The sequence below is a fragment of the Astyanax mexicanus genome, chromosome 1 (assembly GCF_023375975.1).
Source record: "Astyanax mexicanus isolate ESR-SI-001 chromosome 1, AstMex3_surface, whole genome shotgun sequence".
Taxonomy (NCBI): domain Eukaryota; kingdom Metazoa; phylum Chordata; class Actinopteri; order Characiformes; family Acestrorhamphidae; genus Astyanax; species Astyanax mexicanus.
Genome location: NC_064408.1, coordinates 88,717,501 through 88,735,000, shown reverse-complemented (window position 1 = coordinate 88,735,000; position 17,500 = coordinate 88,717,501).

Sequence of the window (17,500 nt, the reverse complement as noted above, 5' to 3'; positions counted from 1 at the left end):
GGCCATTTTGAAAAATGTTAAATTTTTACACATTTTTCACGAACTCATTCGAACTCCTCCTAGAGTCTTTGTCAGATTACAACTAAATGGTCTGTGGATAGTCTCCAGACATACGTGGTGCTAAATTGCGAAGGAATAGTCGATAGCTGAAACGATGACGTAATGGCGGGCAGTTGATTTAATACAGACACAACACTAAACCAAATAGAAACATTAGCATGGTCAGAACACAGCTGCTTGGAAATTCATGAAACTTGGCAAAAACATAAAAGACATCATTACACACGTTTTCAGTGTTGATATGATTGACTCCGCCCAACAGGAAGTCGGCCATTTTGAAAAACGTGCATTTTACACACATTTTTTGCATACTTTGTCGAACTCCTCCTAGGGAATTTGTTGAATACTCTTGATATTTGTCAGCAATAAACTACTACCATCCCTGATGATAAATTGCGAAGGAATAGTCGATATCTTAAACGAGGACGAAATGGTGGACAGTTGAATTGCTTGAGATACCCCATTAAAATAGGAAGTAAATACATTCTGGTGTTAGTAGGTGTTTGAGGAGGTTAAACAGGTTGAACACTCACGAAACTTTACAGGCCTGCTTGATTTAAGCGGTCCTTTGATTAAAAATTTAAATTTCATATATACATATTTCATTGGCTCTATAGCGCCACCTAGGTTTCAATGCATATTTGACATTACGGAAATGCTCAAAAACTCTTGAAAACTGTCAGATTCCATAAGATCTAAAAACACTTTACAAATATTGTGATAATTTTTTCATGTGTAGCTAGCGGACTCTATAGCGCCCCCTAATTCATTCGTTTAATAAATTAGCTGTGGATGTGTCACAATTTGTCTAATCTTCTCAAATTTTGGTAGGAGCGTAGATACTATGACTCTGCACATATTTGCAATTGGTTTGTATTAGCTCCGCCCAACAGGAAGTCGGCCATATTGGATTTTGTCATTTTTTTTACACTTTTTTTCACAAACTCATTTAAACTGCTCCTAAAGTCTTTGTCAGATTACCTCTAAAGTAGCTGAGAATGAACATCAGACACAGTTGATGAAAATTGCCAAAGGAATAGTTGATCGCTAAAACGGTGACGTAATGGCGAGCAATTGATTGACTAGAGACGCAACACTAAACCAAAGTGAAACCATGACACAGTCAGAACACAGTTGATTAAAAATTCATGAAACTTGGCAAAAACACAAGAGACATCATTAGACACGTTTTCAGTATTGGTAGGACTGACTCCGCCCAACAGGAAGTCGGCCATTTTGAAATATCTGAATTTTACATACATTTTTTGCGTATGTTGTCAAACTACTCCTAGAAATTTTGTTGAATTCTCTTGGTATTTGGTAAAAATAAACATTGAACATATCTGATGATAAATTGTGAAGAAATAGTCGATATCTTAAACGAGAAGGGAATGGTGGACGGTTGAATGTTTGAGATGCCACATCAAAACTGGAGGTTGACACATAGGTAATGCTAGGAGTTTTGAGGACGTTATAAGAGAGAAAAGCTCACAAACTTTGACCGGCCTGCTTATCTGAGGCTGTTGTTTGATCTAGAATTAGAATTTCAAATATATGTGTTTTAACAGCTCTATAGCGCCACCTGTATTTTAAATGGGTATTTCACATTTTTGGCAGGATAGAAAACTCTTGAAAATTACCACACTTAATAAGACCTCAAAATTACTTTCACCGGTTTCTCGGTTTGGCCCGGTACGATTTGCGCTGTTGTGCGAGGGCCCTACGTCCCCCTGTGACAGGGGGACAACTCGTTATTAGGGCCCGAGCACCGAAGGCGCAGGCGAAGCCTGCACCGGAGGTGCAAAGCCCTATTGTTTTTGGTCCGTTTATTAGGGCCCGAGCACCGAAGGCGCAGGCGAAGCCTGCACCGGAGGTGCAAAGCCCTATTGTTTTTGGAATGTTTATTATTATTATTATTATTATTATTTTTATTTACAAACTTCGCGCCCATTTTTGAGGCCTTTCCGATACTCGAAAACTCATGCATTTTGGCACAGACATCAAAACCCGTGAAAAATTTTAAATTCCATGGTTCATGGGTTTGGACGTGGTTCAGGAGCTCTATAGCGCCCCCAAACGTTGCCAGTGGCCGGGATGAAGTTTGACCAATATGCACCAACTTTGGTAAACTCATTGACCTCCTCATGCAGAACAATTATCACTCGGTTTTATCAGACTCCGCTCAACAGGAAGTCTGCCATTTTGACAGGAAGTCGCAAAATAAAAAGTTTCCCGTGCTGGTTTGGAGGGGTTATGATGTTCAAAAACTCATAAAACTTGACAGGCCTATCTGGCTTAGGCCGTACTTTGAGAATTAATTCGAATTTTGTAAATTCATCTTTAACCAGCTCTCTAGCGCCACCTTTTTTACATCACATTTATGGAAAGCACTCAGCCTCTTGATAATTGGCAGATTCAATAAGGCCTCAAAATTATTTAGAAACGTTTTGTCATTTTTTTTGTGTGTAGCTAAATGACTCTACAGCGCCCCCTATTTATTTTAGCTAATTAATTAACTGTGGCCTTCTCAAAAATTCTCCAATATTCATGATATTTGGTAGAAACATAGACAACATGATCCCGCACATATTACCAATAGGCATGCATTTGCTCCGCCCAACAGGAAGTCGGCCATATTGGAATTTGTGACATTTTTACACATTTTTCACATACTCATTCGAACTCCTCCTAGAGTCTTTGTCAGATTACCTCAAAATTGGGCGTGGATAGGCTCCAGACATAAATGGAGATAAATTGCGAAGGAATAGTCAATAGCTGAAACGGTGTCGTAACGGCGGGCAATTGATTAACTAGAGACGCAACACTAAACCAAAGTGAAACCATGACACGGTCAGAACACAGATGATTGGAAATTCCTGAAATTTGGCGAAAACACAAGAGACATCATTAGACACGTTTGCCGTATTGGTAGGACTGACTCCACCCAACAGGAAGTCGGCCATTTTGAAATATGTGCATTTTACACACATTTTTTGCATACTTTGTCGAACTCCTCCTAGGGAATTTGTTGAATACTCTTGATATTTGTCAACAATAAACTACTTACACACCTGATGATAAATTGCGAAGGAATAGTCGATATCTTAAACGGGGACGAAATGGCAGACAGTTGAATTGCTTGAGATACCCCATTAAAACAGGAAGTGAATACATTCTTGTGTTGGTAGGTGTTTGAGGAGGTTAAAATGGATGAAAACTCACAAAACTTTACAGGCCTGCTTGTTTTACGTGGTCCTTTGGTCTGAAATTGAAATTTCATATATACGCATTTCATTGGCTCTATAGCGCCACCTAGGTTTCAATGAATATTTGACATTACGGGAATAATCAAAAACGCTTGAAAATTGTCAGATTGCATAGGACCTAAAAACACATTACAAATATTGTGATAATTTTTTCATGTGTAGCTAGCTGACTCTACAGCGCCCCCTAATTTGTTCAGTTAATAAATTAGCTCTGGATGTGTCAAAATTGGTCTAATGTTCTCCAATTTTGGTAGGAATGTAGATACTGTGACCCTGCACATATTTGCAATTGGCTTGTATTAGCTCTGCCCAACAGGAAGTCGGCCATATTGGAATTTGTAAGATTTTTACACTTTTTTCACAAACTCATTTAAACTGCTCCTAAAGTCTTTGTCAGATTACCTCTTATTTCACTGTAAATGAACAACAGACATATTTGATGAAAACTGCCAAAGGATTAGTTGATCGCTAAAACAGTGACGTAATGGCGGGCAATTGATTGACTAGAGACGCAACACTAAACCAAAGTGAAACCATGACACGGTCAGAACACAGATGATTGAAAATTCCTGAAACTTGGCAAAAACACAAGAGACATCATTACACACGTTTTCAGTATTGGTAGGACTGACTCCGCCCAACAGGAAGTCTGCCATTTTGAAATATCTGCATTTTACATACATTTTTTGCGTATGTTGTCAAACTACTCCTAGAAATTTTGTTGAATTCTCTTGGTATTTGGTAAAAATAAACACTGAACATATCTGATGACAAATTGTGAAGGAATAGTCGATATCTTAAACGAGGACGAAATGACGGACGTTTGAATTTTTGAGATGCCACCTCAAAACAGGACGTTGACACCTAGGTAATGCAAGGTGTTTTGAGGAGGTTATAACTGAGGAAAACTCACAAAATTTGACCGGCCTGCTTATCTGAGGCGGTTCTTTGATCTAGAATTAAAAATTCAAATACATGTGTTTTCACAGCTCTATAGCGCCACTTATATTTTAAATGAATATTTGACATTTTTGGTAGAATAGAAAACTCTTGAAAATTGGCACACTCAATGAGACCTCAAAATTACTTTCACCGTTTTCTCGGTTTGGCCCGGTACGATTTGCGCTGGTGTGCGAGGGCCCTACGTCCCCCTGTGACAGGGGGACAACTCGTTATTATTATTAGGGCCCGAGCACCGAAGGCGCAGGCGAAGCCTGCACCGGAGGTGCAAAGCCCTATTGTTTTTGGTCCGTTTATTATTATTATTATTAGGGCCCGAGCACCGAAGGCGCAGGCGAAGCCTGCACCGGAGGTGCAAAGCCCTATTGTTTTTGGAAGGATTATTATTATTATTATTATTCCGGACACTTTCGCCCATTTTTGAGGCATTTCCGATACTCGAAAACTCATACAAATTGGCGTAGGCCTCAAACTCGGCGAAAATTTTAAAGTTCCATAGAGCTTGGACTTTGGCGTGGTTCAGGAGCTCTATAGCGCCCCCAAACGTCGGCAGTGGCTGGGATGAAGTTTGTCCAATGTACACCAACTTTGGTACGCTCATTGACCTCCTCATAAAGAACAAGGATCACTTGGTTTTATTTGACTCCGCCCAACAGGAAGTCGGCCATTTTGACAGGAAGTTGCAAAATAAAAAGTTTCCCGCTAAGTTTCGGAGGGGTTAAGATGTTTAAAAACTCCTAAAATTTTACAGAGCTATTTGGCTTAGGCCAAACTTTGACCTTAAGTTGGAATTTCATAAATTCGTGTTTCATCAGCTCTCTAGCGCCACCTATTTTATATCACATTTATAAAAAGCTCTCAGCCTCTTGATGATTGGCAGATTCAATAAGTCCTTGAAATGATTTAGAAATATTTTGTCGTTTTTCTCATGTGTAGCTAGAGGACTCTACAGCGCCCCCTATATTGTTTATTCCATTAAATTAGCTGTAGCTGTCTCAAAATTTCTCCAATGTTCTCGATTTTTGGCAACAACATAGAAAGTATCATCCCACACATATTACCCATTGGCTGGTATTAGCTCCGCCCAACAGGAAGTCAGCCATTTTGAAATTTGTGGAATTTTTACACATTTTTGATGAACTCATTCGAACTCCTCCTAGAGTCTTTGTCAGATTATCTCGAAATTGGGCATGGATAGGCTCCAGACATACATGGTGATAAATTGCGAAGGAATAGTCGATAGCTGAAACGATGGCGTAATGGCAGGCAATTAATTTAATGGAGACGCAACACTAAACCAAAGTGAAACCATGACACGGTCAGAACACACATGATTGAAAATTCATGAAACTTGGCAAAAACACAAGAGACATCATAAGACACGTTTTTAGTATTGGTAAGACTGAATCCGCCCAACAGGAAGTCGGCCATTTTGAAATAAGTGCATTTTACACACATTTTTTGCATACTTTGTCGAACTCCTCCTAGGGAATTTATTGAATACTCTTGATATTTTTCAGTAATAAACTACTAACACACCTGATGATAAATTGCGAAGGAATAGTCGATATCTTAAACGGCGACGAAATGGCAGACAGTTGAGTTGCTGGAGATACCTCATTAAAACAGGAAGTGAATACATTCTGGTGTTGGTAGGTGTTTGAGGAGGTTAAAAAGGTTGAAAACTCTCGAAACTTTGCAGGCCTGCTTGATTTAAGTGGTACTTGGATCAAAAATTCAAATTTCATATATACGTATTTCATTGGCTCTATAGCGCCACCTAGGTTTCAATGCATATTTGACATTACGGGAATGCTCAAAAACTCTTGAAAATTGTCAGATTCTATAAGACCTTAAAACACTTTACAAATATTGTGATAATTTTTTCATGTGTAGCTAGCTGACTCTAGAGCGCCCCCTAATTAGTACGGTTAATAAATTAGCTGTGGATGTGTCAAAATTTGTCTAATCTTCTCAAATTTTGGTAGGAGCGTAGATACTTTGACTCTGCACATATTTGCAATTGGCTTGTATTAGCTCCGCCCAACAAGAAGTCGGCCATATTGGAGTTTGTAATATTTTTACACTTTTTTCACAAACTCATTTAAACTGCTTCTAAAGTCTTTGTCAGATTACCTCTAAATTAGCTGTGAATGAACATCAGACACAGTTGATGAAAATCGCCAAAGGAATAGTTGATCGCTAAAACGGTGACGTAATGGCAGTCAATTGATTGACTAAAGACGCAACACTAAACCAAAGTGAAACCATGACACAGTCAGAACACAGATGATTGAAAATTCCTGAAACTTGGCAAAAACACAAGAGACATCATTAGACACGTTTTCAGTATTGGTAGGACTGACTCCGCCCAACAGGAAGTCGGCCATTTTGAAACATCTGCATTTTACATACATTTTTTGTGTACATTGTCAAACTACTCCTAGCAAATTTGATGAATTCTCTTGGTATTTGGTAAAAATAAACATTGAACATATCTGATGATAAATTATGAAGAAATAGTCGATATCTCAAACGAGGAGGAAATGGCAGACTGTTGAATTATTGAGATGCCACATCAAAACCGTAGGTTGACACCTAGGTAATGCTAGGTGTTTTGAGGAAGTTATAAGAGATAAAAGCTCACAAAATTTGACCGGCCTGCTTATCTGAGGCTGTTGTTTGATGTAGAATTAGAATTTTAAATACATGTGTTTTAACAGCGGTATAGCGCCACCTGTATTTTAATTGGATATTTCACATGTTTATTTGGATAGAAAACTCTTGAAAATTGGCACACTCAATTAAGACCTCAAAATTACTTTCACCGGTTTCTCGGTTTGGCCTGGTACGATTTGCGCTGTTATGCGAGGGCCCTACGTCCCCCTGTGACAGGGGGACAACTCGTTATTATTATTCTGCCTCTTTGCGTCCATTTTTGAGGCATTTCCGATACTCGAAAACTCACGCATTTTGGCACAGGCCTCAAGCTCGGCGAAAATTTTAAAGTTCCATAGAGGCTGGACTTTGGCGTTGTTCAGGAGCTCTATAGCGCCCCCAAACGTCGGCAGTGGCCGGGATGAAGTTTGTCCAACGTGCACCAACTTTGGTACGCTCATTGACCTCCTCATAAACAACAAGAATCACTAGAATTTATTTGACTCCGCCCAACAGGAAGTCGGCCATTTTGACAGGAAGTTGCAAAATAAAAAGTTTCCCGCTGGGTTTCGGAGGGGTTAAGATGTTTGAAAACTCCTAAAATTTTACAGAGCTATTTAGCTTAGGCCAAACTTTGACCTTCAGTTGGAATTTCGTAAATTCGTGTTTCATCAGCTCTCTAGCGCCACCTATTTTATATCACATTTATGAAAAGCTCTCAGCCTCTTGATAATTGGCAGATTCAATAAGTCTTTGAAATGATTTAGAAATATTTTGTCGTTTTTCTCATGTGTAGCTAGATGACTCTACAGCGCCCCCTATTTTATTTAGGCCATTAAATTAGCTGTAGCTGTCTCAAAATTTCTCCAATATTCTCGATTTTTGGCAACAACATAGAAAGTATCATCCCGCACATATTACTCATCGGCTGGTATTAGCTCCGCCCAACAGGAAGTCGGCCATTTTGAAATTTGTGGAATTTTTACACATTTTTCACGAACTCATTCAAACTCCTCCTAGAGTCTTTGTCAGATTATCTCTAAATTGGGCGTGGGTAGGCTCCAGACATACATGGTGATAAATTGCGAAGGAATAGTCGATAGCTGAAACGATGATGTAATGGCAGGCAATTAATTTAATGGAGACGCAACACTAAACAAAAGTGAAACCATGACACGGTCATAACACAGATGATTGAAAATTCATGAAACTTGGCAAAAACACAAGAGACATCATAAGACACGTTTTTCGTATTGGTAAGACTGAATCCGCCCAACAGGAAGTCGGCCATTTTGAAATAAGTGCATTTTACACACATTTTTTGCATACTTTGTCGAACTCCTCCTAGGGAATTTGTTGAATACTCTTGATATTTTTCAGTAATAAACTACTAACACACCTGATGATAAATTGCGAAGGAATAGTCGATATCTTAAACGGTGACGAAATGGCGGACAGTTGAGTTGCTGGAGATACCTCATTAAAACAGGAAGTGAATACATTCTGGTGTTGGTAGGTGTTTGAGGAGGTTAAAAAGGTTGAAAACTCTCGAAACTTTACAGGCCTGCTTGATTTAAGTGGTACTTGGATCAAAAATTCAAATTTCATATATACGTATTTCATTGGCTCTATAGCGCCACCTAGGTTTCAATGCATATTTGACATTACGGGAATGCTCAAAAACTCTTGAAAATTGTCAGATTCTATAAGACCGTAAAACATTTTACAAATATTGTGATAATTTTTTCATGTGTAGCTAGCTGACTCTAGAGCGCCCCCTAATTTGTACGGTTAATAAATTAGCTGTGGATGTGTCAAAATTTGTCTAATCTTCTCAAATTTTGGTAGGAGCGTAGATACTTTGACTCTGCACATATTTGCAATTGGCTTGTATTAGCTCTGCCCAACAAGAAGTCGGCCATATTGGAATTTGTAATATTTTTACACTTTTTTCACAAACTCATTTAAACTGCTTCTAAAGTCTTTGTCAGATTACCTCTAAATTAGCTGTGAATGAACATCAGACACAGTTGATGAAAATCGCCAAAGGAATAGTTGATCGCTAAAACGGTGACGTAATGGCAGTCAATTGATTGACTAAAGACGCAACACTAAACCAAAGTGAAACCATGACACGGTCAGAACATAGATGATTGAAAATTCCTGAAACTTGGCAAAAACACAAGAGACATCATTAGACACGTTTTCAGTATTGGTAGGACTGACTCCGCCCAACAGGAAGTCGGCCATTTTGAAACATCTGCATTTTACATACATTTTTTGTGTATGTTGTCAAACTACTCCTAGAAATTTTGTTGAATTCTCTTGGTATTTGGTAAAAATAAACATTGAACATATTTGATGATAAATTATGAAGAAATAGTCGATATCTCAGACGAGGAGGAAATGGCAGACTGTTGAATTATTGAGATGCCACATCAAAACCGTAGGTTGACACCTAGGTAATGCTAGGTGTTTTGAGGAGGTTATAAGAGATAAAAGCTCACAAAATTTGACCGGCCTGCTTATCTGAGGCTGTTGTTTGATCTAGAATTAGAATTTTAAATACATGTGTTTTAACAGCGGTATAGCGCCACCTGTATTTTAATTGGATATTTCACATGTTTATTTGGATAGAAAACTCTTGAAAATTGGCACACTCAATTAAGACCTCAAAATTACTTTTACCGGTTTCTCGGTTTGGCCCAGTACGATTTGCGCTGTTATGCGAGGGCCCTACGTCCCCCTGTGACAGGGGGACAACTCGTTATTATTATTTTTATTTACAAACTTCGCGCCCATTTTTGAGGCCTTTCTGATACTCGAAAACTCTTGCATTTTGGCACAGACGTCAAAGCCGGTGAAAAATTTTAAATTACATTGTTCACAGGTTTGGGCGTGGATCAGGAGCTCTATAGCGCCCCCAAACGTTGCCAGTGGCCGGGATAAAGTTTGTCCAATGTGCACCAACTTTGGTACGCTCATTGACCTCATTATACCGATCAAGAATCACTTGGATTTATTTGACTCCGCCTAACAGGAAGTCGGCCATTTTGGCAGGAAGTCGCAAAATAAAAAGTTTCCCGTGGTGTTTTGGGTGGGTTACGATGTTCGAAAACTCATAAAATTTCACAGGCCTATTGGGCATAGTATGTACTTTGATGTAAAATTGGAATTTTTCATATTCATAATTTATCAGCTCTCTAGCGCCACCTATTTTATATGACATTTATAGAAAAATCTTAGCCTCTTCTAAATTAGCAGACCCAATAATGCCTTTAAATCATTTCGAGAAATGTAATCATTTTTCTAATGTGGTGCTAAATGACTCTACAGCGCCCCCTATTTGGTTTAGGCTAATAAATTACCGGTAGCTGTCTCAAATTTTCCCCAATGTTCAAAATTTTTGGTAGAAACATAGATATTACGATGCCACACATAATACCCATTGGCATGTATTAGCTCCGCCCAACAGGAAGTCGGCCATTTTGAAAAATGTTAAATTTTTAAACATTTTTCACATACTCATTCGAACTCCTCCTAGAGTCTTTGTCAGATTACAACTAAATGGTCTGTGGATAGTCTCCAGACATACATGGTGCTAAATTGCGAAGGAATAGTCGATAGCTGAAACGATGACGTAATGGCGGGCAATTGATTTAATGGAGACACAACACTAAACCAAATAGAAACATTAGCATGGCCAGAATACAGCTGCTTGGAAATTCATGAAACTTGGCAAAAACATAAAAGACATCATTACACACATTTTCAGTGTTGATATGATTGACTCCGCCCAACAGGAAGTCGGCCATTTTGAAAAACGTGCATTTTACACACATTTTTTGCATACTTTGTCGAACTCCTCCTAGGGAATTTGTTGAATACTCTTGATATTTGTCAGCAATAAACTACTACCATCCGTGATGATAAATTGCGAAGGAATAGTCGATATCTTAAACGAGGACGAAATGGTGGACAGTTGAATTGCTGGAGATACCCCATTAAAATAGGAAGTAAATACATTCTGGTGTTGGTAGGTGTTTGAGGAGGTTAAACAGGTTGAAAACTCTCGAAACTTTACAGGCCTGCTTGATTTAAGCGGTCCTTTGATTAAAAATTGAAATTTCATATATACATATTTCATTGGCTCTATAGCGCCACCTAGGTTTCAATGCATATTTGACATTATGGAAATGCTCAAAAACTCTTGAAAATTGTCAGATTCCATAAGATCTAAAAACACTTTACAAATATTGTGATAATTTTTTCATGTGTAGCTAGCGGACTCTATAGCGCCCCCTAATTCATTCGTTTAATAAATTAGCTGTGGATGTGTCAAAATTTGTCTAATCTTCTCAAATTTTGGTAGGAGCGTAGATACTATGACTCTGCACATATTTGCAATTGGTTTGTATTAGCTCCGCCCAACAGGAAGTCGGCCATATTGGATTTTGTAATTTTTTTACACTTTTTTTCACAAACTCATTTAAACTGCTCCTAAAGTCTTTGTCAGATTACCTCTAAATTAGCTGAGAATGAACATCAGACACAGTTGATGAAAATTGCCAAAGGAATAGTTGATCGCTAAAACGGTGACGTAATGGCGGGCAATTGATTGAATAGAGACGCAACACTAAACCAAAGTGAAACCATGACACAGTCAGAACACAGATTATTAAAAATTCATGAAACTTGGCAAAAACACAAGAGACATCATTAGACACGTTTTCAGTATTGGTAGAACTGACTCTGCCCAACAGGAAGTCGGCCATTTTGAAATATCTGAATTTTGCATACATTTTTTGCGTATGTTGTCAAACTACTCCTAGAAATTTTGTTGAATTCTCTTGGTATTTGGTAAATATAAACATTGAACATATCTGATGATAAATTGTGAAGGAATAGTCGATATCTTAAACGAGGAGGGAATGGCAGACGGTTGAATGTTTGAGATGCCACATCAAAACTGGAGGTTGACACATAGGTAATGCTAGGAGTTTTGAGGACGTTATAAGAGAGAAAAGCTCACAAACTTTGACCGGACTGCTTATCTGAGGCTGTTGTTTGATCTAGAATTAGAATTTCAAATATATGTGTGTTAACAGCTCTATAGCGCCACCTGTATTTTAAATGGGTATTTCACATTTTTGGCAGGATAGAAAACTGTTGAAAATTACCACACTTAATAAGACCTCAAAATTACTTTCACCGGTTTCTCGGTTTGGCCCGGTACGATTTGCGCTGTTGTGCGAGGGCCCTACGTCCCCCTGTGACAGGGGGACAACTCGTTATTATTATTAGGGCCCGAGCACCGAAGGCGCAGGCGAAGCCTGCACCGGAGGTGCAAAGCCCTATTGTTTTTGGTCCGTTTATTATTATTATTATTATTACGCTTCTTGACCCTTTCGCTCATTTTTGAGGCATTTCTGATACTGGAAAACTCACTCATTTTGGCACAGGCCTCAAACTTGGCGAAAATGTTAAAGTTCCATAGAGCATTGGCATGGGCGTGGTTCAGGAGCTCCATAGCGCCCCCAAACGTCGGCATTGGCCGGGATGAAGTTTGTCCAATGTGCACCAACTTTGGTATGCTCATTGACCTCCTCATAAAGAACAAGGATCACTTGGTTTTATTTGACTCCGCCCAACAGGAAGTCGGCCATTTTGACATGAATTCGCAAAATAAAATGTTTCCCGTGCTGTGTTGGGGGGGTTATGATGTTCGAAAACTCATACATTTTGACATGCCTATTTGACTCAGGCCGTACTTTGATAATCAACTCGAATTTTGTACATTCAGTTTTAATTAGCTCTCTAGCGCCACCTATTTCATATGACATTTTTGGAAAGCCCTCAGCCTCTTGATAATTAGCAGATTCAATAAGGCCTCGAAATGATTGAGATATATATTGTCATTTTTGTCGTGTGTAGCTAGATGACTCTACAGCGCCCCCTATTTGGTTCGACTAATAAATTAGCCGTGGCCTTCTCAAAAATTCTCTGATATTCTTGATATTTGGTAGAAACATACAAAATATGATTCCGCACATATTACCAATTGGGATGCATTAGCCACGCCCAACAGGAAGTCGGCCATTTTGGAATTTGTGAAATTTTTACACATTTTTCACATACTCATTCAAACTCCTCCTAGAGTTTTCGTCAGATTACCTCAAAATTGGGTTTGTATAGTCTCCAGACATACTTGGTGCTAAATTGCGAAGGAATAGTCGATAGCTTAAACAATTACAAAATGGCGGGCAATTGATTTAATGGAGACGCAACACTAGCCCAAATAGAAACATTAGCATGGTCAGAACACAGGTGTTTGAAAAATCATGAAACTTTACAGAAACATAATAGACATCATTACACACATTGTCACCATGGGTATCATTGACTCCGCCCAACAGGAAGTCGGCCATTTTGAAAAACGTGCATTTTACACACATTTTTTGCATACTTTGTCGAACTCCTCCTGGGGAATTTGTTGAATACTCTTGATATTTGTCAGCAATAAACTACTACCATCTGTGATGATAAATTGCGAAGGAATAGTCGATATCTTAAACGAGGACGAAATGGCGGACAGTTGAATTGCTTGAGATACCCCATTAAAATAGGAAGTAAATACATTCTGGTGTTGGTAGGTGTTTGAGGAGGTTAAACAGGTTGAACACTCACGAAACTTTACAGGCCTGCTTGATTTAAGCGGTCCTTTGATTAAAAATTGAAATTTCATATATACATATTTCATTGGCTCTATAGCGCCACCTAGGTTTCAATGCATATTTGACATTACGGAAATGCTCAAAAACTCTTGAAAATTGTCAGATTCCATAAGATCTAAAAACACTTTACAAATATTGTGATAATTTTTTCATGTGTAGCTAACGGACTCTATAGCGCCCCCTAATTCGTTCGTTTAATAAATTAGCTGTGGATGTGTCACAATTTGTCTAATCTTCTCAAATTTTGGTAGGAGCGTAGATACTATGACTCTGCACATATTTGCAATTGGTTTGTATTAGCTCCGCCCAACAGGAAGTCGGCCATATTGGATTTTGTAATTTTTTTACACTTTTTTTCACAAACTCATTTAAACTGCTCCTAAAGTCTTTGTCAGATTACCTCTAAATTAGCTGTGAATGAACATCAGACACAGTTGATGAAAATTGCCAAAGGAATAGTTGATTGCTAAAACGGTGACGTAATGGCGAGCAATTGATTGACTAGAGACGCAACACTAAACCAAAGTGAAACCATGACACGGTCAGAACACAGATGATTAAAAATTCATGAAACTTGGCAAAAACACAAGAGACATCATTAGACACGTTTTCAGTATTGGTAGGACTGACTCCGCCCAACAGGAAGTCGGCCATTTTGAAATATCTGAATTTTACATACATTTTTTGCGTATGTTGTCAAACTACTCCTAGAAATTTTGTTGAATTCTCTTGGTATTTGGTAAATATAAACATTGAACATATCTGATGATAAATTGTGAAGAAATAGTCGATATCTTAAACGAGGAGGGAATGGCGGACGGTTGAATGTTTGAGATGCCACATCAACACTGGAGGTTGACACATAGGTAATGCTTGGAGTTTTGAGGACGATATAAGAGAGAAAAGCTCACAAACTTTGACCGGCCTGCTTATCTGAGGCTGTTGTTTGATCTAGAATTAGAATTTCAAATATATGTGTTTTAACAGCTCTATAGCGCCACCTGTATTTTAAATGGGTATTTCACATTTTTGGCAGGATAGAAAACTCTTGAAAATTACCACACTTAATAAGACCTCAAAATTACTTTCACTGGTTTCTCGGTTTGGCCCGGTACGATTTGCGCTGTTGTGCGAGGGCCCTACGTCCCCCTGTGACAGGGGGACAACTCGTTATTATTATTACGCTTCTTGTCCCTTTCGCTCATTTTTGAGGCATTTCTGATACTGGAAAACTCACGCATTTTGGCACAGGCCTCAAAGTTGGTGAAAATTTTAAAGTTCCATAGAGCATTGGCATGGGCGTGGTTCAGGAGCTCCATAGCGCCCCCAAACGTCGGCATTGGCCGGGATGAAGTTTGTCCAATGTGCACCAAATTTGGTGCGCTCATTGACCTCCTCATAAAGAACAAGGATCACTTGGTTTTATTTGACTCCGCCCAACAGGAAGTCAGCCATTTTGACAGGAAGTCGCAAAATAAAAAGTTTCCCGTGGTGTTTTGGAGGGGTTATGATGTTCGAAAACTCATACATTTTGACATACCTATTTGACTTAGGCTGTACTTTGATAATCAACTCGAATTTTGTACATTCAGTTTTAATTAGCTCTCTAGCGCCACCTATTTCATATGACATTTTTGGAAAGCGCTTAGGCTCTTGATAATTAGCAGATTCAATAACGCCTCGAAATGATTTAGATATATATTGTCATTTTTGTCATGTGTAGCTAGATGACTCTACAGCGCCCCCTATTTGGTTCGACTAATAAATTAGCCGTGGCATTCTCAAAAATTCTCTGATATTCTTGATATTTGGTAGAAACATACATAATATGATTCCACACATATTACCAATAGGCATGCATTAGCTCCGCCCAACAGGAAGTCGGCCATTTTGGAATTTGTGGAATTTTTACATATTTTTCACAAACTCATTCGAACTCCTCCTAGAGTCTTTGTCAGATTACCTCTAAATTGTCAGTGGATAGTCCCCAGACATACGTGGTGCTAAATTGCGAAGGAATAGTCGATAGCTGAAACGATGACGTAATGGCGGGCAATTGATTTAATGGAGACACAACTCTAAACCAAACAGAAACATTAGCATGGTCAGAACACAGCTGCTTGGAAATTCATGAAACTTGGCAAAAACATAAAAGACATCATTACACACGTTTTCAGTGTTGATATGATTGACTCCGCCCAACAGGAAGTCGGCCATTTTGAAAAACGTGCATTTTACACACATTTTTTGCATACTTTGTCGAACTCCTCCTAGGGAATTTGTTGAATACTTTTGATATTTGTCAGCAAAAAACTACTACCATCCATGATGATAAATTGCGAAGGAATAGTCGATATCTTAAACGAGGACGAAATGGCGGACAGTTGAACTGCTTGAGATGCCCCATTAAAACAGGAAGTGAATACATTCTGGTGTTAGTAGGTGTTTGAGGAGGTTAAAAAGGTTGAAAACTCTCGAAAATTTACAGGCCTGCTTGAATTAAGCAGTACTTTCATCTGAAATTAAAATTTCTTGTATACGTATTTCATTGGCTCTATAGCGCCACCTAGGTTTCAATGCATATTTGACATTACGGGAATGCTCAAAACCGCTTGAAAATTGACAGATTGCATAAGACCTAAAAACACTTTACAAATATTTTGACAATTTTTTCATGTATAGCTAGCAGACTCTACAGCGCCCCCTAATTCGTTTGTTTAATAAATTAGCTGTGGATGTGTCAAAATTTGTCTAATCTTCTCAAATTTTGGTAGGATCGTAGATAGTATGACCCTGCACATATTTGCAATTGGCTTGTATTAGCTCCGCCCAACAGGAAGTCGGCCATATTGGAATTTGTAATATTTTTACAAATTTTTCACAAACTAATTTAAACTGCTCCTAAAGTCTTTGTCAGATTACCTCTTATTTCACTGTAAATGAACAACAGACATATTTGATGATAATTGCCAAAGGATTAGTTGATCGGTAAAACGGTGACCCAATGGCGAGCAATTGAGTCATTAGAGACGCAACACTAAACCAAAGTGAAACCATGACACGGTCAGAAAACAGATTTTTGAAAATTCATGAAACTTGGCAAAAACACAAAAGACATCATTACACACATTTTCAGCATTGGTAGGACTGACTCCGCCCAACAGGAAGTCGGCCATTTTGAAATATCTGCATTTTACACACATTTTTTGTGTACATTGTCAAACTACTCCTAGCAAATTTGATGAATTCTCTTGGTATTTGGTAAAAATAAACATTGAACATATCTGATGATAAATTGTGAAGGAATAGTCGATATCTCAAACGAGGACGAAATGGCAGATGGTTGAATTTTTGAGATCCCACATCAAAACAGGAGGTGAAAACCTAGGTAATGCCAGGTGTTTTGAGGAGGTTATAACGGAGAAAAACTCACAAAATTTGACCAGCCTGCTTATCTAAGGCTGTTGTTTGATGTAGAATTAGAATTTCAAATACATGTATTTTAACAGCGCTATAGCGCCACCTGTATTTTAAATGGATATTTCACATGTTTAACAGGATAGAAAACTCTTGAAAATTGGCACACTCAATAAGACCTCAAAATTACTTTTACCGGTTTCTCGGTTTGGCCCGGTACGATTTGCGCTGTTGTGCGAGGGCCCTACGTCCCCCTGTGACAGGGGGACAACTCGTTGTTGTTTGTTTCTTTATCTGTATGTCTGTAGTATCTTAAAAGTTAAAAAAGAGAAAATTGAACACAAAGAAGTCTACCACACTGGAGTTTGGTGTTGCTTGTGGGAAATTCAACTGCATTTCTTTAAA